The following is a 23236-nucleotide window of genomic DNA, read 5'->3' as shown; positions in this document are numbered from 1 at the left end:
CCCCCTGGTTTTACCTTTACTTGCAGCAGAAATAGCACAGGAGGTTGGAGGAAAGTATTGTGGCGGAACTCAGAAAAACATTAATGTTTCAAAGCTATGAAAATTGTTGAACTTGTAGGTGAGGGAAAACCAGTTTTACATCAAAATTTCACACCTGAGCTGCTAAACTGCAGTGCAATACTTAGATATAATGGTTGTGAAAAATAAAATTACATTATGACTTCATTTTTTGAAAAACCTAAATTGTTAATTCTAGGTTTGGATAAGGATTTAGCAATGAAATGCTTCAGGGATAACTTGTTTTCAATGGGGAATTCTGTGTACGAAACTGATTACAGGATGGAGGCAAGTCCCTGCCAAAGATATGGGTAGGATCGTGAAAGCAGATGAACTACAATTTCCCATGCACTAGAATTCACAACAAGGCCAGGAGCAAAATGAGCACAACCAGAAAGTATTTCAAGAGCCAGGACTGAACTATGGGAGAAAGCTGTGTACTTTTCTCTGTGTACCTTTAATCGCTTGCAAGATCTTTCTAAAGAGAGGTGGGTGTTGATCTTACAGAGAAGTAGTACGCTAATTTAAATATTCATTGTATAATTTGGGAAAGATATCTTAGAAAACTATTTGAAAAGATTTCAGCCCAAGGCTTATCAAAATAAAACAAACATGCAAACTTTTTCAAGGAACTGGGTACTGCAGGGTGTAAAAGCTGAGAGGACAGTGATGAAGGACAAGCAGCAAAACCTGGTAATGCTGCCTGAATTAAAATTGGTTTTAAGTTATCAGTCTCCTAAGGTTAAAATTTGTAAGCCTGTAAAATAAGCAAGGCGCAGTAAGGATGTCCCAGGAACAGAGTTTTGATTTGGGCTCTGCATTCCAAGGTTAACTAACTCAGGTATCTACTGCAACATTTTCCTGTAATTCAGAAAAAATCTTACAGGATAATACGGCAAAGTCAGATGAAAAACTTCTGGGGCAAAGGAAAGGTGAGGGAGTGAAATACAACTCCATGCACAAACACTGAAGAACAGGTTGCAGAAGGCTGAAATAACAGATGCTTGTTAAAGGGATGAGAAGAGCTTGCTAATAGTTACCATTAATAAAAAATACCTGTACCTCAGTAATGTTAGGCCTGTAGGCAACAGTAAATCAGGGTTTGGTTTCTCATGATGTTAAGGATTATGCATCCACATAAAGCAGTCTCTGCCCTGACAAGTGTATAATGTAATTGTTGTCCAAACACATCCCACTTCCTCACTATGGCTGACTCATAACTGCTTTTGAAAAACTCCCATAGGAACATTTCTTGCAGAGTAAGAAGCAGATCTTGGGATTTGGGTTTGGGGTTGTTTTGTGTGTGTTTTGTGTTTCTTTTTTTTTTTTTCAGGGGCCTCCATTTTCAAAGACAAGAGAAGGTGGCACCAGTTCAGGTCCACTCGGGACCGCTGTGGGAGATGAAGCTGAGGTATTTCCAGCAGGTTGGTCTGGAAGCTGCCAGCTGAGGGAGGCAGGGAGCAGGCAAGCAGAGGGCAGTGTAACCACACCGCTACACAGCGCGGGTCTGCAGAGCAAGCTGGGAAGAACCAGCTAAGAAGGAAGGTAACTTAAGCAGCAGGGGCTGGTTAGGGCAAGCCACAGCAATGGCTTCTGGGGGAAGTCCCTGGTGCCACTGCTGCTGCCTCTGGGAGTGCCACAAGCCAGATGCCTACACCTCAGCCGCTCTGCGGAGAGGCTCTGCCACCGCTGACATGCTGGGTGCAATCAGCTGGGCCCGGCCAGGCCTTGACAGAGGTCACCCACAGACTGACAAGGCCAAGGACCAGGCCCAGGCCTAGTAGGACGTCCTTGACGGGCATTCCTGGACCCCGCTGTGGGCGAGGGGCAGCACCCCCACCCGGGCAGGCCCCAGCCGCACCGCCCTGAGGAGCACCACCACGGCCACCCTCCATTCCCGCCCTCCTGAGGTGCCACACACACGCTCCGCCAGCCATTGCGCACGCGCCGTGCGTCCGGGTGGCGCTGCGCCCGCGCGCTGCGCCACGCGCGCGCCCGCGTCCTTCTTGCGGCTCCGTCCGGGGACGCGATGACGTAATCGCCCCTCCAGGCGAAAAAGCGCAGCTTCCGCGCCCCCCCGCACGCTCCCCGGCCGGCCAATGGGAGAAGGGCGCCGCCCCCTCCGCAATGCCTCCTGGGGGATGTAGTCCGGCGCCGTCCTCCCCGCCCCACCCAGCACCACAGCGGCGCGTCCCTGCCGGCAACGGGCCCGCCCCCTGTGGGGCGGGGCCAGCGCCCCACACCGCCCTATGGCCGAGCGGGTCAAAGTTCGGCGGGCGGGCCGGCCGGCCAATGGGAGCGGGCGGTCGCCGGGAGGGGGCGGAGCCGGCTGTGTTTTGTTCAATTGCCGTTGGGGAGCCCGGTCCACAGACGGAGGGAGGCGGCCCCGGCGGGTGCAGGTACCGGTGTGCGGTGAGGGAGGCCGGGACAGGCCGCGGGGGGGGGTGGGCAGCGCCCGGCGGCAGAGGGCGAGCGCAGCTGGCTGGGGGTATCCGTTGAGGCAGTGCCGGGCGGAGCGCGGTGGGGGGGCGGCCGGGCCTGCACCCCTCGGCGGAGCCCCGGCGGCCGCGGGGACCGGACAGCGCTCGGCCGGCGGTGGAGGGGGCATCTGCGGAGCGGCGGTGTCACCCCGGCGCTGCCCTTCCCCGCGGCAGCGGCCTCCTGCTGCCCCAAAGCCGCGGGCTGCTTGTCTCTTTAATTATATAGATGGATAAATAGATATAGATATTATAATAATTATTGGTATTCAGGCGGGGGGCCGCGCTCCTTCATCCCAGCTGGAGGTAAAGGTTGCCTCCCCTTCGCTCGGCTGTTAGCTGGAGACTTCGTGTGGGAGCGAAGCGGCGGCTGCCCGCAGCCCTGCCAGGGCGAAAAACAAAAGCAAAAAAAACCCAAAAACCAACTTATTGGCATTAATAATTGCCTCTCGGGACGGGGATTGGGTTGGCTGCGCGGCGGTGCCGTGTCTCCGTGCTCCGGGCGAGGGCCCTGGCCTTGCCGGGGTGTGCGTGTGTGGGGGGACAGCGGAGGTGCTGGGCCCGGCCGGGCCCCGCGGTGTCGCCTTTGTGCCGCCGCCCCGCCGGGCACATGTGTCCGGGGGCACATTCATCCCCTGGGGCTTCCAGGCCATTCCCCACCTCGGGTGCTCAAGGGTAGGGTTACGTCAGGGGAGGTGTGCGGTTTTTCCACAACAACTCCCACTGCGATTCCTGGGGGAACAACGTGATTATTTTCTCCCCCCGCCACCCTTTCTTTACCCCCTCAGTAATAAGAAAGTTGATTTCTCATTTATGGCTTATAAGTGTAAGGACCAAAAGTCTGAGACGGACAAGTGAATAGACTCTTTGTGTTATTCGGGCTTTTCTAAAGGCAGTAACGTGGCTTTGTTCTGATTATTTGGGTTATTAAACGTCATCTTGCCTGCAAGAAGGCTAAATAGACTTGTTCATGAAATTTGGGATGCTATTTAAGGAGGTCGCCATGGGGTTGGTGAGGCAGAGAGGTTGGCAGTTGCAGACGATCCTCTGGTTTAGCGTCAGTTATCAGGACTCTTCTGGTAGAGACCTGAAAGTTAAGGCGTTTTCTCTTTAGGTAAACGAAATATCCTTCATAACCGTCCTGCAAACAGCCGTTACAGAAATGGTGCTGTGTAGTAGCACTCTTAACTTTCAGGTTGAGAGTGGCTTGGTGAGTCAGACCAGATAAGACACTGGCTTTTAATGTGCATGCCGAGTTCTAGGCCTGGGGATGAGTTGAGCCAGCTGGTCAGATCTATTTTCTGGTTCACTGTGCTTACATTAAAATTAGCTCCCGAGAACAGTTATTACAGCCTTTACTGTTACGTTGCCTCCCATTCATATGCCTGACTGCTAGAAAATATTCTCATCAAAGCCATTTTTGGCAAGAAACAGTAAGTTTGTGTATCTTGTGGCAAGCTGAAATGTTTCTGGATGTATTCTAATTGTGAATGGTCTGTTTGCTTTGAGTCGGGCTTATGAAATCTGGAGTAGTGTTTGCCGAATAGCAAAAACTTTGCTAATGAAGCATGTGACTTGAATCTGGTTCTATCGGAGATGCAGTGTACATGATCGAGCCCAAAGAGCTTGTATCCTTACAGTTATTGTGCTTCTGAAAATGCCTGGAAGAATTGCATTCAGAGGCAGGACGTCAGTATGTGTAGGGTAGGGAGCTAAAACATACATTCCAAGTAGTTCTGTGTAAGCTGGTGGAACCCCTAACTAGAAAATGGGTTTACTACCTGTTTATTTTGAATTTCTGGGAAATACCGTTCATGTTAATATGTCTGTTATTTTTAATCCTCCCTGGGTTTTTTTGTCAGTAACAAGATTCTATTCTTCATTATATGGAAGTATGTGCTGCCTATTAGACATAAACTTAAAATACTGATCTGCAAGATCATCCCCCTAATGATATCCTTTCAGGATGCTCCACGCTGTGGTGATCTGGCTGTCCTCTAGCGGCCTTTACCTGCCAGTGTGTAACCCATAGTTATTGTTTCTTTAACTTGAGAATTAAAGTCGATTAAATAATTGTAAAGGGATGTTTTGAATTTGGCATAGTTAACTTTCCTACTTCCTGTTGAAAAGCTGTTTTTCTGCAGGGTACTATGATTCAGAAGAATGAGGAGGCTGAAAGAAGAAATATTATTTGTATTTGCAGCCATTGTCTTGAGCTTTGGAAGTTTTAGTGTATGGTATAAAACTATATTTATGAAAATATGGTGGGCAGATAAACCAAAAGCTTAACATTACTGGGATGACTGCAATTTATTGCATGGATTGCTTTATTTTAAAATGGCATGAAGGATTTATTCTTTCCTATAGGAATTCCTTGAGAATCTGGTAGCCATTACTGTAGCTCCCTTTTTTTAGTTCCTTCTCCTTCTCCCTTGCCTGTTCTTTCTCCCCCTTCCTCTGTTGCCTCCCCCCAATCTACATTCCTTTGTGTTAGCAGTGATGATGGCAGTTCTAGTCACCTCCTGTGGTTTGATAGATTATTCCCTTTAGAAACATGGTGTACTTAAAACTTTCCAAACATGATTCTTTCTTTGCATCTACGCTTTTTTTGATGCTGGGTTTGAGTTTTGTTCTAAGAATTTGTCCTTTCTGGTTGTGCTTTGAGTTTACTTCAACAGTAATAAGAAGACCTGTTAAACCTTTAGAAAATATTAGTGCTTATATTGTGATTTACACTTCTTCTAGTGTGTTTTGAAGGTCATAATATAAACAGAAATTCGTTCTTTTGCCAACAGTGAATTTCTTTCTCCCCTGCAAAACTCACAGGTTTTGTGCTGTATTTAGTTTGCTTTAAACTTTCGTTTTTATTTCTGCAAAACAAACTTGTTGGACTATGTTTAGGTTACTACATTCTTGAGATCTGATGTTAATGATCTTGCAGGCAAATATTCATAGGACCTTGTCTTTAGTCTTACATATTTACATATAAACTTAAATTTTGAAATATATTACGGTAGAACATGTAAGAGATTCCTGTCCATTGCGGAAGTAGCTGTAACTTTTATTCTAGATATTGTAAGTAACATAAGCTTACTGGCGGAGTGAAACTGCACACAGAAACCTGTGAAGGGCTTTATAAGCGTTCCTCAAGGAAGGGTTAATGAGCAGAAAGCAGCCCTGTTCATTACTTCCAGGGAAGAAATTCATGGCTGGGAAAACAGCTACTTAAACTCAGCATAGTGGCTGATATTTTTTTGGTAGTTGTTTTAATCTATTGACTGTGTATACCTGAGAGGTAGCCGTTTATGTTGACGACATGTTTTTTGGTGTGTCATGAAGTTTGTGTGGTTAACAAGCTCTTAAGTGACAGTGAAATATTGCAATCCAGTGATGAAAGAGAATCTGTATATAAAAAAAATAATCTGTGCTTTGTTGGTGTCTCTTAACTGTAAACACTCTGCTAGGGGGATTGAGACAGTCATATTTTCAGAAAATGGTTTTCTTTGAGGATTTTCTTTTCCTCTCAAAAGGAGGCCTATAAAAAAGGCATATTTTTAACTCCTTTCTAGGCTGTTTTACAAACTTGTCTGTGACCCAACAGGATGTTGCTGTACTGTTGAGTATAGAAAAACCAGAAGTCGAGGTAATTGTCAGCTTTTTAATATTGCCGTTTCTACATTTTGTGCTGTTTTGGCTTCTCTGTTTGGTCAGTTTGGGAAATAATGTCATCAACAAGCTAGCAAGAAACTCCTCAGCTAACTTCTAATGTTTTGTAGTGGGCACAAATGACTTCTGAAGGCTGTGTTTTGGCTAATTTTTAGGTTGAGGTGAGGAAGTAGGCAGGGTTGTTACTAAATGCATTATCTGGGTTATGGCTCTCAGTTTACTGACAGTGCTTTTTTTTTTTTTTTAAGCAAGCAGTTGAATATCATGCTTTAGAAAATATGAAGTGTTTCAGTTAGGAAACTTTACAAGTTATAAAAACAAAACTAATATAATTGGCTTTCCACTCTTTGACTAAAATATAACCAACTTCAAAAGCAGGCCATCACTTGTGTTTTGCTTGTTGGGTGTTCACAGTAAAATCAAGGATTCTGATTACCTAATGTTAGCATCATTGCTTGAATTTGGTGTGGCAACATTGCTTTAAGTTCCTGTGAAAATTAAACTCTAGTAAAGTACAGGGAAGAATACTGTCAATGGCATATCAAATTGCAGGCCTAGAGCTTTGAACATGTGGTGCCAGTGATGGCAATTGCTCTTCAGTGTGTCTAAGTCTGTCTGTATAGATAGAGCTAAGAGTGTGAAATAAAACAATGTTTTGCCTAGAGCTGTCATTAGGAGTGTCATTTACAAAACTGACTCAGTGTACGAAGACCTACGTGTCATTCTGCGAAAGGCATTTGAGATGGAAGAAAGCGGTTTCTGCATTTGCTGAACTTTAAAATTGGGACCCAGCTGCTACAGGAAATAGTTGAAGAAATGCAGCTACCAGTGTCTGTGCCTTTACTTTTGTGCCTCATGCCGAGATCTGTGATGCTGGAAGACAGGATCTGAATTCCTTTTTTCTGAAGAATACTTGTTTCTCCTTAACACCCCCCTCAGCCAGCCAGCCTTGGCAGCTGGCTTGTTGGTTGTTGGTTAATGTGCTTAAGTTTTCTGGTTTTATGGAAGATCACATTTACAATTTGGCGATTTCTATACTGAACTTAAGGTGGGTTAACTTAAAAAATGGTGGAAAAACCTCTACTGTACTAGTAAGACCTCATACAACAAGGCTGTGGCTTCTCTTCTACTGTCGCCTCCCCTTGAGCCATGAATGGGAATAATAGGAACTTCTGTTGGTGTTATATTAACTTTAGGTCTCTAATTTGCATCTCAAATAACATTGTGAACAGCTTTAATGCCTTTGAGGGGTTTAGGAGGTTTTTTAATTTGTAGGGTAAAAGTATTTTTTTAACCTAATTGAGCAGTTCAAATTATTATTGCAGCATGTTTAATTTTTGTTCTGTGCAGTTTGTGTTTAGTGGCACTGAATCATTCCTTCAGTGCTTTTCACATGTATTGTGTTTCACCTTCTGAACTGTGGCTTTAGATTTTGTTGTGGTAAAATATTCCTTCATTTCATACAGTTACTACTTGATACTGTGTGATGTTTGTGTTCTTTATTCTACCCTCCAAAGTTTGTTTATAGGGAAAAATCCTTGTTTTAAAGGTACTGCTTCCTTTAACTCCCTCTGCTTTTCCAATGAAAAATGCACTTTTTTTGTGTCTTCCTTCAAGGTTTCTATTGATTTGATCTGTTCTGGTTTTAGAGGGATGAAAATTTACCATATTTAAGGAAGCATGCAAGTGACAAAAGCTGTCTGTCATTTGGATCTGCCAAACCCCGTTGCTTCATCAACTTCCACAGTCCAAAAGCAGCATGCGGAATATGAAAAAGGTTAAAGTTTGGAGCCTCAGGTGTGACATAGATTATGAATCAACAGAGAGTTGTAGAAACATGCTCGAGGCTGGATGGGTCTGGATCTGCTGGGTTCTGTCTCTTGCAGCTCAGCATTTCTTAGTCAACATGTAGATGGCCACTGAGGTTGAAGGTGATTTTTGTATCATGGTATGAACCATCTTTGGTTTTGTAACATAGGAAACTTCTGTTCTATGGACAGTTTGAGGGTGTGGAGGTTTTTAAGTGATGGTTTTTAAGATATCTAGGATTTATTTGTATGGCTTTATAGTTTTTTGATGAACTGACAGAATTACAGTCCTAGTTTAGGAAAAAAAGCAACCTTTTTGCTTAATTATCACAGTTAAATAGTAGTGGCAAATAATTATTCATTATGTCCTGTTTGGAGTGGAGTGGTGTGTAAGCATGCCTCAAGACTGCTGCTGTGCTCCAGAGTGTAATTTGATGCAGTATTTAGTAAGTGAGGAGGAGAGAGCAGTAATGAAAACAGCATTCAATAACTATTTACTTGAACTGGCTAAAATATGGTATATATTTCTTCTACTGGAAAAGGGGAAAGGAGTGGGCACCTAGGACTTCATCTTTTCATTTTTTGAGTTATGAAATAGAACAACAAATTGGAAACTTGATGAGTTTGAGAAACATGAGTTACTTGGACTCTGAAGTGCTGTTGCCTGCCATAGGGGGCTACTGAAGGTTAAGATATAATAGCAGAGTTTCTAGTTAGAAGATACTGCTGGCACTGGAACATGTGTGAAGCCTGTTCACTTCTCAGTACATATGGTAGTCCACTTGGACTTGGCTACATGTGTGCTTGCTTGTCTCATTTTCTTCCGTTAGCACTTTATCCTTACCAGACCTGTCTGGTTCAATATTTGATAAGAAATTGCTGAACTCCTGGAGGGTAAGATGGACTGTTGCTGCTCTCAATTTCATGTTTCTCAAATCAGGAAGATGGTATTTAAACAAAGCAGGTGAGTACCTGGATAAATACTTGTAGTACTGAAACTGTTACAGAGGATGAAAAAGGATAGTATTTGGTCTTTGTTGTATGCTTTTTAGGTGTCCTCTTTGTGCTTGAGCTCTTCTAAGTTAATTCTGACTTTGATTCACTTTAGATTCTGCTGTTTAGCTGTGAATGTGTAACTTACTTCAGGCATAGACTTCTCCTGACTGGCTGTAACTAATGCTGTCTGCTTCAACTCCCCATCTGTAAAATCCTGTATATCTTATTTTTTTATTTTGGGAGTATTTGGTTTGCGTGCAGCATTTTCCATCCTCGGAAAGTCGTAACCAAGCCTAAGGCTATCCTTGTAGTAAAAGGTGTGTGCATATGTTTGTGTGATGGTGCTTTGTGATGCTACGTTGATGAAATGTATTACATCACTGTTCTAGGTTGTTAGAAGGCTAAACGTGTACATCTTTCTGAAGTAATTGGCTTATGGTTTCTGCTGGTCGGAGGAGAAAAATACAGCAGGATACTGCAATAAGGATGAGACTTGCATACTGCCATGGGACATGACTGGAGTTGATCTATTTCTGTGTGAAGAAAGTATGAGGCAGGTGTGACTGTTCTTTTGCTGTGTAGTAAAACAACCTGAACATGCAAATCCTGAAGCTTTAATTTGAAACTCAGAAAAATAACTTCTATTGCAACTGAACGTTCACTGTAGGAGAAGTGAAGATATTTTAGTGGCTTGAAACTGATGTTGTCATTTAAAAAAAAAAAAGTAGGGCTGAAAGTGTAGGTTGGCTGTGAGAGTCCCCTGCCCCATAACAGTATTGCACATCTAATGTGATTCATAAAAGAAGCTGGAGCAGCTCTTACTTTCTCCTCAGTCCAGCACTTTGCCGTCCTCAGCATTAAAACTTGTTCTGAAGATGGAACCAGATATCTTCCTTACTGCAGGTCAAGCTTATGGCCTAATTCACCGGGCATGAGGAACAGCTATTCTTTTCCCTGTAGTAAGTGATCTTTTAAAAATATTTGAACTGTTCTTTGTCACGTTCCTGTTTCCTTGTGTCTTGCCCTCCACCTTGCAGCCTTGTGATACTTTTGGCCTAAATAAAACTAGTGTATTCAGTTCATCCTGAGAAGTCACGTTTTTTTCAGGTCTAATCATTCTTGTTCTTCGCTCAAGTTAGTTCACCTTGGTCTTGAGTGTGGTGCTTAAAGCCCAACTTTGTACTTCAGCTGAAGCTTTCCTGTGCTGAGTGGAGTAAAAGGACTGTTTCATGTGCTCTGGAGCTGATTCCTGTTCATGCATCCCCATATGTTTGACTTTCTTACAACAGCTTAACACTTGTTTCAGGGTCAGCTTGTTGATCCAACATAGCCCACAGCTTGTTTCTGAAGAACTCGCCTTCCTGTTTGCTCAGTTAATCCTGCCTGAGTGTATCGTTCAGCACTGAATTGTATCTTAAAACTGCAGAATAGTTTTCCAATTTGTTAGAGTTACGTGGAATTTTAATGCTGTCTTGCAGTTCTTCCTGCCTTTCTCCTTGTAACAAGCCTACTCTGCCAACAACAGATGACAGGGAAACCAAGAAATCGGTGAACTGAGCTGGGTTCCTGTTTGGTGTGTTCTGCCGTGCACCACTGATAACTGCTTGCTGGTATGGTTATCCACCAACTGTTGCATTCACTGTACAGCCTTTGCTTACCTTCCAACAGCAGGAGTCTTTAAACCTAGGTGTATGACCTCAATAAGTTCTCTTCTGTCCCTAAATCGTGTTACTCTGATGCTAAAGTGAACCTGGTAGGTGTTACTTGCCTCCTTGTTGCCTTTTAGTGTTCATAAAAGGCTTCCCTCCCTCCCCTGGGATTCTACTGGAATGTGGGGAGTTGGAGGCCAGTCGCATGAATTTTGACCTTTTTCTGAAGGCAGGCCTAACTTCAGAAACTGATGCCCAGAACTTTTCTTTAAAAAAAACATGGCTTGTTCCTGTCTGTACTCAAATATAACAGATAACAGCCTTGCAAATGATTCCAGGTGTTGTGGAGTGACTGCAGTTATCTGTACTTAGGGTTGTTTTAAGCTCTTGATTCTTGAGATGGAATTTCTCTTGCATTGCAAGTTAGGAATTGAAGAATAAGCCCCACTTCTTGGGGCTAACTTTTCTTTATGGTACTTTTATTGGGTTTGTATTTGGCAGTATTTGTTGATATCTCTATGGGTGCAACTTTCTCTTTGAAACCTTAGTTCTCATGATATCTCCCCTGATGAACCTGACTCATGTAATGAATCTTGCAGTTTATAGAAATGAATCTTGCTCTGAGCCCTGTCTCTGTTAGGATTGTTTGACACAGTTCTGTAAATACTCCTCATTCTTTCTTCTCCAGCATCTCTCCCTGTAAACTTTCAAACTACTTTGCATCTCCACCTTCCAGTAATTTCCTTAGTCTTGCTCTAGTCAGTGCGCTGTTTATAGCCCTACATATGCAGCAGTTTATTCTCATAATCCAGGTATATTTGAGTGTGGTTGAAGTTTTGATGCAGTTGGCTACAAGCTGGAATAATTCGTGTTCTAACCGTTCTTTCCATTGTGTGCTCTAAGGAAACTGACATCTGTCCTTTGAAATCATGCTGCGATCTTGAATTGAGCTGAGGTTCAGAAAGTCTGATCATCCTTCTCTAAAGATGTTGAATGTTTGCTAGCTGAGGTTACTTCTGTGATCACTTTTAACCCACAATATATTGCCAAGCAGTATCTCCTGGTGTTCAGAAGTTAAAGGCAGTGTGGATGGTGAAATGTGTATTAAGTGGACCGTAGGATGTTATACTTGTTTGTATTTTGATACAGAAGATGAAGTATAGCTGATTATTTAATGTTATGAAAAAATAAAAGGGCCTTTTGACATATTTGCATAAGGTGATAAAATCACTACACTTCTTCAAACTGTTAAAATATAAGTAGCTATGTGCTGTTATCCCAAAACTTTGATTTTTTTTTTTTTCTTTGGAATAGTAGGACTGAGAATTATCCTCCACCACCTCCATATTATCCTTCAAGATGTATGTGGTAGCTGGCATGGATTGGGGGTGTGTGTAAAGTGGGGAATAATGCTGTGCTGCTCATGTGCAGCATTTGTGTGCACACTTGTACAGCAAGGCATATCCCAGTTCCTGCCCTCAGGTTAGATATTCAGGGTAGGATTTATTTACTTGCTTAGCTTCTAATGCCTTCAGCTGAATTAAGTGTTCCAAGCTGCTTAACAGTCAACTGAAATAGGGATTTTGTTGATAGGATGCTTTTTTTGGGCTTGTTGAGTTAGGTGCATCCTGCTTTTGGTGATGCTGCTAGGCTGGGGGAACTGCAGCTGAGGGTGGTACAGAGGGAACTGTGTTCAGAAAGCCTCTTTCAAGGTGGGTTAATACTTGGTTGTGGGAGGTTTTTCTATATTAAGTGTGATGCTCAAATTTTAGCAGTATAATCAGTTGCAAAATACCATGTATCCTTGAGACTAAACTTTATAGTCCTGTTAAATATACAGTCTTAAACCTTGGAACTGGTTCAAGGGGACCTTCCCTTCCCCTCACCCTCTTCTCAGTTTAGCAGAAGATCTGAGAGGGCCAAATAAAACCAAACCTATTTCTCAATTCTGAACCAGTTATTGAACTAATTGTTAAACTGAAATGAAGTAAATGCCTCTTGCACCTGCAGAAGAGGCTGCAGCTGTCAAAAGCTTGTTTATCACTTCATTACTTCTTGGGTCCAGGTGCTCAGCCAGTGACTTCCCTCAATGCAGTGGTTTGTTTTAGATCTTCAGCAGAAGAGATGTTACAGCTTTATGCAGACTATAGTATGCTTAACCTTTGCATGAGTGAAGATGCCAGAAACCTAGATGTAATTTCAGAGGCTTATCTTAAAGTGTGTTTGGATAAAGCACACTTTTCATCAGTATTGAAAGATCATTTGAAAGATTGAGAGTTTACAGGTGAAGAGCTGAAAGCACATGCTTGCATCTCCTTGACTTTATCTGATAAAACTTGACTGTTTTGTCCTTCAGCTTGGTTACCAGAAGCTGATCTTCTCAGAATGCAGTCATCTGTAAACATAATTGCCCAAGTGGGAGGACACGGATTTCCCTTCTGAACACACATGGTCCTGTTCTTGCTTGCACTGTTGTTGTCTGCAGATGTTAGATGCTTGACTTGCTAGTCAAGTGACTCACCCGCCACCATTTAAAGCTGCTAAATTTCTGTCCTGATCAGTGAAGATTAAAACTAAAGTTTCTTCCCCTTCCTCAACTTTCACTTTTTACCTGGCATTTTATGACTCTAATAAAATTGAATTATTCTGGCTTATACTAACTGAAGTGTGGTCCATAAGACTTATGTACTGATCAGCACCTTGTGTCCACCTGCTTCCCATACAGGAACATGGTTTTGCATTAAGGCTTCATAGCCTGTACTTTATGATTTGGAATCCTAGAGACTTGTATGAATCCACTTTGGCAAATGAATTGCTCCACAGAACCTGTTTTTAGAATTAATGACTCATTCATTAAACATCTGATAGTGTTGAGGTAGTACACAGTGAAAATAGTGAGCTTTTCCATGAAGCAGAAGGTCTTCTTTCAGTATTTAAAGAAAAAAACACCCCAAACACTGCTCTAGTTAAGAGTTCACTGTTTTTTCCTGTCTTAACATAGTCATCTTCTCTTACATGGTGTAGCTTTGCTTGTCTCATGAGATTTTTTTAGTTCAAGTAATTGTTATAAATGCTTTCTCTAAATACCTACTGCAATTGTGTACCCTTTGGTTGGTGTCTTGACCTAGAGGTTTCCTGAATCCAGCTGTTCAGTGTGCTGTTGAAGGTGGAATGCATAGATAAAGAAAGTAGTTATCTTGCTTTTGGAATGGTCTAGTGAACTAGGAAGGCTTAAGCTGCAGAGCTCAATGGAACTAATTTTGATTGAAGTACCTTAAGTCTGGCAAGAGGGGTGTCCCTGGTGACACTTGAGGTAAGATCTGAATCAAATGCTGAAAGTACACCCAATATTGACATATGTACTGCTTTTGTCTTTGTAGTCCATTCCATTATTGTAATGGACTTTCATGTGTGGTCTGCTTGTACTTGGAGCATTTGTGGACTGTTACTGAGGGCTCATGTATCGTAGAGCAGTATATATGTAGTGCAGATCTTTTCAGGGACTTTATCATTTGAAAACTCATGGGATGTGCAAAACAGAAGTTGGAAGCCAACAAGTAATTAAGTTGATATGAACTGTATTTTAGCAAAGTGAGGTGCAACAACAACAAATTCTTCAAATTAGCATTTATTTTTTATATCTGTAGTAAAATATCTGCGACCTCTTTATGTTAAAGAAAATTCTTGCTGCTTGAAAGCTGTGTGGTGTTTAGACTTTTTTTTCTGAATTCTAATGGATCACGTACCTATATGGGTGTTGTAAAACTTGAGGTCTTCCAGTGTGCCACCTCTTGAGGTGGTATCTCCTGACAGATGAATTCAAGTTGCTTGAGTAACAAATGGCAGATGGTCAGCCACGATTGAAAACGAGTTTGGACCACAAGAGAGAACTTGGTTGTCTGTTACGCACCATATCTCGTATCTGCTCAATGCATTTCCATGCTCTTTCAAGATAGATAATACAGCAGAAAGCTTTAGCTACTGCATGCAAGCCTGCATAGAAGTTTACTCTTGCGTAGCGCTTTCTGTAATTTGCTTTCTGCTTTAGACTCTTGGGTTTTATATGAAAATATATAAATTTATATTTGTCATAAACTGCTAAAATAAGGATGTGCACATACATGTGCTCACTTAGTTAGTTACACAATGATCTTCTGGAGAGTTATAATTGAGACAAACACTGAAGCTTTTCTTACCCCACTAAATTGGGCATAGTACTTTGTCATGAGAGGGAAATATTACTTGTAGTCTAAAGAATTAGGACAGTAAGGCTTGGAGAGAAGTGTATTTCATGTTACTGTAAGCATTGAGATGTATGGATATTTACAGAACACTGTGAAGCACTTGAGTTCTAAATTTAGCAGTATCTGCAGTTCACCAGCTGTACTAATTACTGGAAAATATTTGGACTACCATAGGTTCCTTGTTTTTAATTTCCATAGTTGTACACAAGCTAATGTTAGGGAGACTTCCCAGTGTGCAGATTATATAGCTCATTAGATCCCTGAAATGCTGTGAAGTAGCATCTTAACACAAGTGTTGTTCACCTGGCCTGAGGCCTCCAACAAGAACATTTCACACTTGGGATCATAAAAACAAATCTACTAGCTGGGCTTTTTATTTTAAACAAGCCAACCAGATGTCTAAAACTCTTCAGAATGAAGCTGAAGGCAAATAGGAGGAGGTTTATTAGCTGTGTGTGTTTTGGGAGCAGGATGTATGGAAGAGATTTGTATAATCCCTCAGCTCCAAGCCCATAGGGTTTGGTAATACAACAGTGCTTCAGAACTGATATTGTTTCAGTTGGTTATGGAGGAGCCGGTTGTGTGTGGAGTAATCACTGTCACTGCCATACAAGTTAAGGGGCAGTGCTATGTGTTTTTCATCCCTTTTGTACTTTTAAAGCATGTATCTGTGCCTGTTTGACTCCCCTTTTTAAGGGCAAACACAAAGATAAGCCATAGCACTACCTACTTTATCTTAATTTTTTTTCTTCCTTAACTGGTGGAGTGAAGCAAATATCTCAGTAGTAGGGCCAGCTAATCTTCATCTATGTGTTTGGGTTTTTTTTCCCCCACAAACCTTAGAGTAAAATAAAATTTTGTGGGTCTTGTATAATCTGAATCACTTCAGTGGGAGTGTGGCAGTCTTACTGTTAGATGTATGTATGTCTTCAAACACTAATATACTCTGTATAAATTATTATTTATAACTAGTCTGAATTTTGTATTGTATTGGAGGCTTTGTATACTAAACAAACACTTCCATTGGGTTTTAAACAGAATATTTATAAAAACAGTATATGGAGGTGGAAATAATTTGTGTAGGACCTGAGCTCCAAGCTTTCAGTAATATCATAGACTGAAAGTTATGGTAATATTCTTAAGTGGTGATTGCTCACTAGGTTTTGTTCTGAACTGCTTAAACAGGCAATAATTCTTAGTTTGAGCTAGCATATTCTTCAAATAATGACTGTTAGCACATTTAGTTCATAATTATGGCAAAAGTAAAGGTTTGGTGTTCATGTATGAAAGCCTCAGTAGACCAGACTTCCTGTTCCTCAGCATGGTACAACGTAGTCCTGTGCTTTCTGCAGTAATGCAGAGAAGAGGGAGGAAAAAGAGCCCAAACTGCACGTTTCAAGGAGATGACGGGCCATGGGCCAATGCTGATGGCTAATTCAAATGGAACTCCAAAGATAGTAGGTGTAAATATCTTTCTGCAAAATTAATGAAATCCTTGCCTGTCACTCGAATATTGGTGGGGAAGAGAATGTAAGTAGCAAAAGCATCTTGGAAAAGCATCTTTGTATGGGAGGCACAGCTCATCTGTTGTCCTGTCTAACAAAGGTACTTTAAAAGGATGACATCTCTGTGATGTGAATGTCAGGCCTTCCTCAAGTCTGGAAGACATGTTTAAACCTGTGAGACTGATGAGGCTTCTTACTGATATGAGCTGGCAATAATAAATCCTTTAACCTCTGGCTGGGTTGAGTTCTTAGCCCTAGTTTTCTGTGGTGATACGTTCCCTGCTTTAATTAGGTATGACCTGGAAAAGTCTCTTGAGCTTACTTTACTTTTTCTGTTGCCTTGAGAAATACACTTTATAAACTGTGACAAAGGCTTAACATTCCCTGTCTCCACCCTTCCTTCATCTTTCTGGAAGGAAACTTTTCTCTTGGTTTAAAAACAAACCCAAACCACATGAGAAAAGCAGGGTAGTATATTTATTACAGACAACAGTTCATTTAACAGAGTAAAATCATCCGTTTCTAATACAAATTTTACTAAACAATTTTGGGTCTTTGTTTTGTATGTGTTTCCCAGCCAAGCTAGATGAATTCTGCATCTGAAGAATGAGAAATCTGTACACCAAAGTATTACCTTTAACCTCTTTCCAGCACATCATGTGGCTGTGAATTTTGCAAACTGGAAACCACCATCTTAAGCCAAGATCTTCTCTTTAGTTTACTTCTGGTGCTTCTGCTTGCAGGTTTTCCCCATCTCATGTGGGAGGCTTTGAACAAGGTCTGTTTTTTCAATTAGAAAACTCTGAGTACTACTTGTTCCCTTTGAGTTCAAGGGATTTGCCAAAATGTGTTGCATTTTAAGTAAAACGGAGTTCAAAGGCATGTGATGGTTGAAGCTTTGCTTCCTTCTCATAGGAGCTCTGGCATCTGAAGTGTGGGAGGTGGAGTAGAACTGAGTGTGTTAAGAGGCAGACTTATTTTAGGAGTGGTTTATATTTTGTCACAGCTGTCTCAGTGACCAGTTGGTGTTAGAATGGTGATGCTTTAAGGTCAAAATAGTGAAATTCTGGGCTCCATAGTGATTTTCTGCATTTTAGGCAAGGGGACCTAATATTTATTCTTGTCTGTCTCCTGCAGGCAATAACAACCCAAATCCTAGTTTTTCAACCTTAGAATGATATAGTATATAGTATAGTTTTGTCTTGCATGTTAAGTGAGGTATGTTCTTCAGCAGACAGTTCTGAGCTCCCAATATTGCTTGTGCTTCTGGAGCCTGTAGAATATCTGAGAAACTTGACTCCAGTGGCCATCAGTTAACATAAAGGATGCCTTCTAGCGTATTTTTCTTGTCTCTTTTTGCAGTTTTGTGCTGAAGTTGTGGCAACCTTAATCCAGGCTTGAACACCTCATAATACTGAGGCTTCCTTCTAATAAAAACTGGCTTATGAAAGCACTGCATGGAGAAGGCTGAAAGATTCTGGAGCTCAAGAAATATCTCTTCAGTCTTTAAAAGAAACTCTGAATTGCAAATGTTGTAACTAACTTCTTTGGCTTCATTATGAGTTCAGCATGTGTAGAGAGTGTCATTGAGCCTTACCTTATTTTGTCATATCTGAACTCCTCAAGGAGAGAAACTATTTAAACAGGATTTGCTAGATGGTTGTAAAACACTTTCTACAGAATACAAACTAGGGTTATAAACTCTACTCTTCTTTGTCCCTTTTGGTCAGAAACTGTTCTTAAACCTTTTGTAGAGAACCTCAGAAAATAAAGGGGTGCATCGAGAGAATTCCTGAAGTATAACATGCTGGAAACTGAGGTGTCCCCCTCTAGTATCTATCCCTCAAAACACTGGATAATTCTATAGCTGCAGGAAAATTTCTAATTAAAACTCTGATGTATTTTTAGATTTGATGTTGAATTTTGGAAGGTTGCAGAATAACCACTCTGTAGATTAGTGGTGAAGAGGATAAAGTCCAAATAATTCTCTAAATGTGTGCTATCGAGAACCTTTCTGGGCTAGAAGTTATTAATAAGACTTATGTTACAAGGAATGCTTAGCCTCCCTGCGAACTTCTTAGCACTGTGGTAAATAATGTAGGTTTTGGAGTAGAATGTTCTCTTTCCATTTGGAAGCCGGAATTTTGCATTGCAAGAAACTAGACGTGTAGCTTTTTTTCAGATGGCATGAAGTCTTAGTTTAGCAGTTCCTAAAGCTGGTCTTCCAACTTAGTCTTGCTTCAAGCATAACTAGGATGGGACAGACAATGCTCTGTTAAAACTTGATCAGTTCTGTGTGATGTTTAAATTCTGAAATGCTTCTTGGATGCTGCAGAAAGTGCCAGGAGGCAAAATATTGCAACATCTTTCATCTAGAGTTTAGTAGCAAAATCATCTAGATCTGGAGTTAGTACTGCTGGGGTGATTAGCTGCTTTGGCTTGCTGAAGCAGAGATAATGTTTTAAAGGACCTACTTATCCGAGTTGGAATTTTGACTCTAGCTAATCCTTTTCTTCTGCTGGGAGCTGGCTAAGTACATCTTTATGGGATTGTTGGTAATACGGGTTCTATGTAGCTCTCTGAGCGAAGAGTAGGAAATAACGTGAAGGAACTGAAAAAAGGGACCAGCCTTCTGTGTTCTCAGTGGGTAATTTTAGTCCCATAGGCAGAAAAAATGGAATTGCAATCATCAAGAAACACCTACATTTGTGTTATGGGGAAATCATCTAAAATCTTGTGATCTTTTCTTCTTTATCCAAGATGGAACTTCCAGAGACAGAGGAGAAATTGTTGAAGTGTTTCAAACAAATGTAAATTTTCCCAGTGAGATGAGCTGTTGCTGGAACATTTTGTCCTGCAGGATGCAGAGGAGGAGGAGTGGGTTGGAAATGAGTCTGGCTGCCTTACTTTCTTAGAGCCAAGAAGAGAATTTTTTGAATTGGCTTTATGTTCTTCATCAGGACTCTTCATCTCTTTGAAAGTAGGTTGTCAAATTGGGTGAGCCTCTGACATCCTTTAATTGACTGGGGGTTGGGTAGTCCATATTTTTAGTAGTCTTCCCAAAAAAGACCCTAGTGATGTCACTGAGAAGATCCAGAATTTGTGACACAAGCACTTTTTTTTTCTATGTCCACCCTTTATTTTGGCAGAGACTTTACAAGTCATTACTGCTTGTGGCTAAACTTGTAAAGAAATAAAACCTCTCTTCCTTAGTAGTACTATAGAGATAAAATAATAAATCTTTACTTTTCTCAGACTTCAGAATGTGTCACAGAACTTTAAGTCTGAGATAATGGTGATACTGATTCCATCACAGCTCATTCTCCAATTGTGAGGAATGTTAGCTTTGGCTTGCTTTTGGAGTTTGATTTTTATATTCCATTTATGTTATTCCTTTTCATTAGTCTACCTTTCAGCAGTAAAAATAGCTTTTTTTTCCCTTGCCTCTATCCCAAGCTTAAGGAGATCCTAGTAAGATTAAGTGTCTCCCAGGACAGAGACTGACTAACATCTTTTGTTATGCATGTTTGTCTTGGATGGCTCAGCTTTCTCACTCTTCTACCTAACCAGGCTCCATAAAGGATGGTGTGCCAAGGGAACGATGGCCATAATCTTGTAGGACTTCATCCAACTTGGAGCTCCAAGGGCTATTATTATTACCTGAAGGCTTGGAGGATCTTAGTGTTTGAACTTGCACGCCTGGCTCAGCTGCTACCTGTAGAGACTTGGTGACACAGAGGTGTTTATCTTTGGGGTACGCTCACAGGTTGTATAGAAAGCAGGGCATGTATTTGCAATAGTAGGCAGAACTTGATTGTGCTAAGACCTGTTGCTGGCAGGCAGCTGAAGAAATGCAAATTCAGGAGGATCCATATTGCCCTAACAAGGATGGTCAAATGGTTCCTATTACTGAAAATCTAATAAGTTTGAAGTGCCAAGCAGTTTGAGAGGGATTCAACTTGATAAGCATAACAGGCATGATAAGGAGAGACTGAAAAGAAGTTAGCTGCCTTTAACCAGCTCTGGAAAGAGAGTATGGTGGAAAAAGTATGTATAAAAAAAAATAAATATTATCTCTGGGTACATTAAATACATACCGCAGCAGAGGATCTTGAAACAAAAAAACCCAAACCCCAAAATGTGAAAATACCATGAGGAGTTTTCTGTAGTGTAAGGAACTTGTTCCTAGGAGGTATTGAGGACCAAAAGCTTGTAAATACGTATTGAAGTTTTATAATGACAACAGCCTAATGAAGCTAGAGTGACTCTTAAGAATCCCTTGTCTCCTAACAGCAAATATTAGTTGGCGAAGATGAGGGAAGCAATTCCTGGTAGAGTATAAATAGTTCAACTAGAGTGAACCAGGACTTTGGTCACTCTGAGTTAAGGTGCTGAGGCTGCAGGGGTGATTTCAGATCAGTTTGAGCTTGTTAGCTTGACTAGTCAAAGGAGTATGAATTGGAAAAGAAAAATAGGAACAAAACATGCTCAAACCATGCTTTGGAAGGGGACATCTAATTACCAATTATAGGAGAATCTGCCTGTCTCAGTGTGGGAAATTCTAATGTCCGCTGTCTGTCTTTATAGCTTTTTTATTTTATTTTTTCCCTGGAGCTGTAGCTGGACAGGTACCTTGATAAGCAGCGTCAGCGTCCCGCAGTGTGCCCACACAAGCATTTGTGTCCAGTTCATGGCAAACTGGACTAAGGAACTGATCCATCTGGAAAACAACTTTTCCCAGAAACAAAAGGAAGTGTTTTGTTTTTATCCAAATATAAAAATTGCTTGATCTAGTTCTCTCTGTAGTAGCAAAACCACTTGTGCTGGCCTATTGCTGTAGGCAACAAATAGCCAGAGAAGAAAACGTGTTGGCATGTTGGCAAAGTTGCGATGGCAGCCGAGGTACATCAAACTGCGACCTAGACTGGCTATCCTTGGTAGAAGCATGATGTTGGTAACATTTGTTACACTTAAACATTCACTATGTCATCGTTATCAAAAAGTACTGCTCAGTAGGAACAGATTTGTAGTGTAAAACAGTTATAACGGGTGACCAGAGCGTATGCCTAGCATGGTGGCTTGCTTTGGACCAGCGTTAGTCTCTTGCAGTGTGCTGAACACCTAAAGATAGCTGTAAAGCACCTTCTGGCTTTGTTTCAGAGTGGATTACTTCTGGGCAAGACTGGTCCGTAATGTGAGATAAAGCACATTAAAAGAGGATGAGAAGGGAATTCAGTACCAAAGCATGCTTCTGATCTGAACTAAAACTCCTACTCTTAGGTTTGTGCTTGGTGTTGAGAAATGGAACTTCCTGATGGAAGGGAGCTGTAGAAACTGGGAGCTGACAGATGGAGGCTTGTCTGGCTAACACCACTCCTTCACCCCTGTCCCTTGTAGCCTTTAAACACATACTTTAAAAAATCTTTTCTAAATCTTTATCAATTGAGCATGTCTCACTTTAAAAAAAATAAGTATTGTTGGTAAGTGTGAGTTGCTAAAATGAGAAACTTTATTTTTAATTTCCACTTTGCTTGTGTTTCAGAACCAATTGGGTTCCATGCTGTCAGAAAGGGTGTGAATGGTTGCAGTTCTCAAGTATTACTTTCAGTATCTGGTAGGATTTAAGAAAGTGGATAACTGTACAATTCAGCTTGATTCTGAAAGTGCCATGCTTCTGTGATTTCATTTGCCTCCCCTTTATCGTTTCATACAACTGAGTGTATTGGTTCATTAACTAAAGACTAATATCCTTCTCTCCGGTCTTTCCTTATTCCAGTTTGTGTTATGCTGACTTAAAAATTCAGTGAAACATTTGAAGATTAAAAGAACTAAGTGAAACATAACTACATTATAGTTAACTGATTACAGATCAAAACCTTGTTCCTCCCCTGTCTTTGGTAGTTTTATTGGATTTGCTTTTTTCCTTGAGGAGAAAAACCACACAAATGCCTACATGGCCTTTCCAAACAGAAAAGTAATTAAGCACCTGCTGAACTTTTCAGCTAGTTCTTAGTAGTAGCCTCTTAGTTGTGGAAATCTTAATCCTTAAAATGAATCTGAAAGTCTTTGTGCCACTTACTAAGGTCCTCAGCTTCAGTATGTTTTCAGTCTGTATGTGGCCAGTTTCTGACCCCTAGTTAGCCTTTCTTTTGACTCCTATTCTGGATTTCTAGATTGAGTTTAAACTTCACCAGGTTTAAAAGGAACATTAAAATGTTTGATCATGCTACTCTAATTACTGCACTGTTCACACACTTGCCCTTAAGCTTGCATAACATTTCATGAACCACACTTTACGTACATCGAAAAGGGTATATGCAACTTTTAGCAGTGAGTGTATGAACTTGAATGGTTTTGATATTTGACTTGGTGTAATTTCAGAACAAGATGTAGTAAATATTTCAAGTTGTTGTGTGCTTTCCTGAAAGATAGGATACATTCAGGAAAAACAAACCTAGTGGAAACTCCAGATATCTGGGTAGCACTACTTGTGGTTGAGGAGCACTTGTAAGCATCCCACCTTATAGCAAATAAAAGTAGATAGGAGAATGAGGCCAAAAGATGGAGAGATAGTGTGATTGTGGGACAGCTCTCAGGCTAAGGGAGGCTGTTACATAGCAGACTTCTGTGAAGGTGAAATAGTGTATGGTTAGCATATGTAAATCGTGTTTCAGGATGTACTCAAAGGCAACAGGTTTAAAAGATAATCTAATATTACCATAAACACTATTAATATCTTAGTTTTAATGGGTTTAACTTGGGTCATGGACGCAAGTGGCTTTTTTTTCTTGCTACTACTGGTTATTTAAATGGCTGATAAGCAGTAGTGTGGCA

General features: G+C 41.2%; 1 protein-coding gene across 2 annotated transcripts in view; it reads left to right on the top strand.

Annotated features, from left to right (window-relative positions):
- Window positions 1–1457: 1457 nt before the first annotated feature.
- The window catches only part of FAM53A (family with sequence similarity 53 member A), a 73592-nt gene continuing 51813 nt past the window's right edge, over window positions 1458–23236 (top strand). The window contains exon 1 of one of the 2 annotated variants that reach the window (XM_063336666.1): window positions 1458–1481. The gene's annotated coding sequence lies outside the window, so the exon portion shown is untranslated. Of the gene's footprint in view, window positions 1482–2359; window positions 2457–23236 lie in introns of those variants that run through there. The other variant, XM_063336665.1, reaches the window with a different exon arrangement.

Source organism: Chroicocephalus ridibundus, chromosome 5 (genome assembly GCF_963924245.1).
Source record: "Chroicocephalus ridibundus chromosome 5, bChrRid1.1, whole genome shotgun sequence".
Classification (NCBI taxonomy): domain Eukaryota; kingdom Metazoa; phylum Chordata; class Aves; order Charadriiformes; family Laridae; genus Chroicocephalus; species Chroicocephalus ridibundus.
This window is presented reverse-complemented; position numbering and strand designations above follow the sequence as displayed.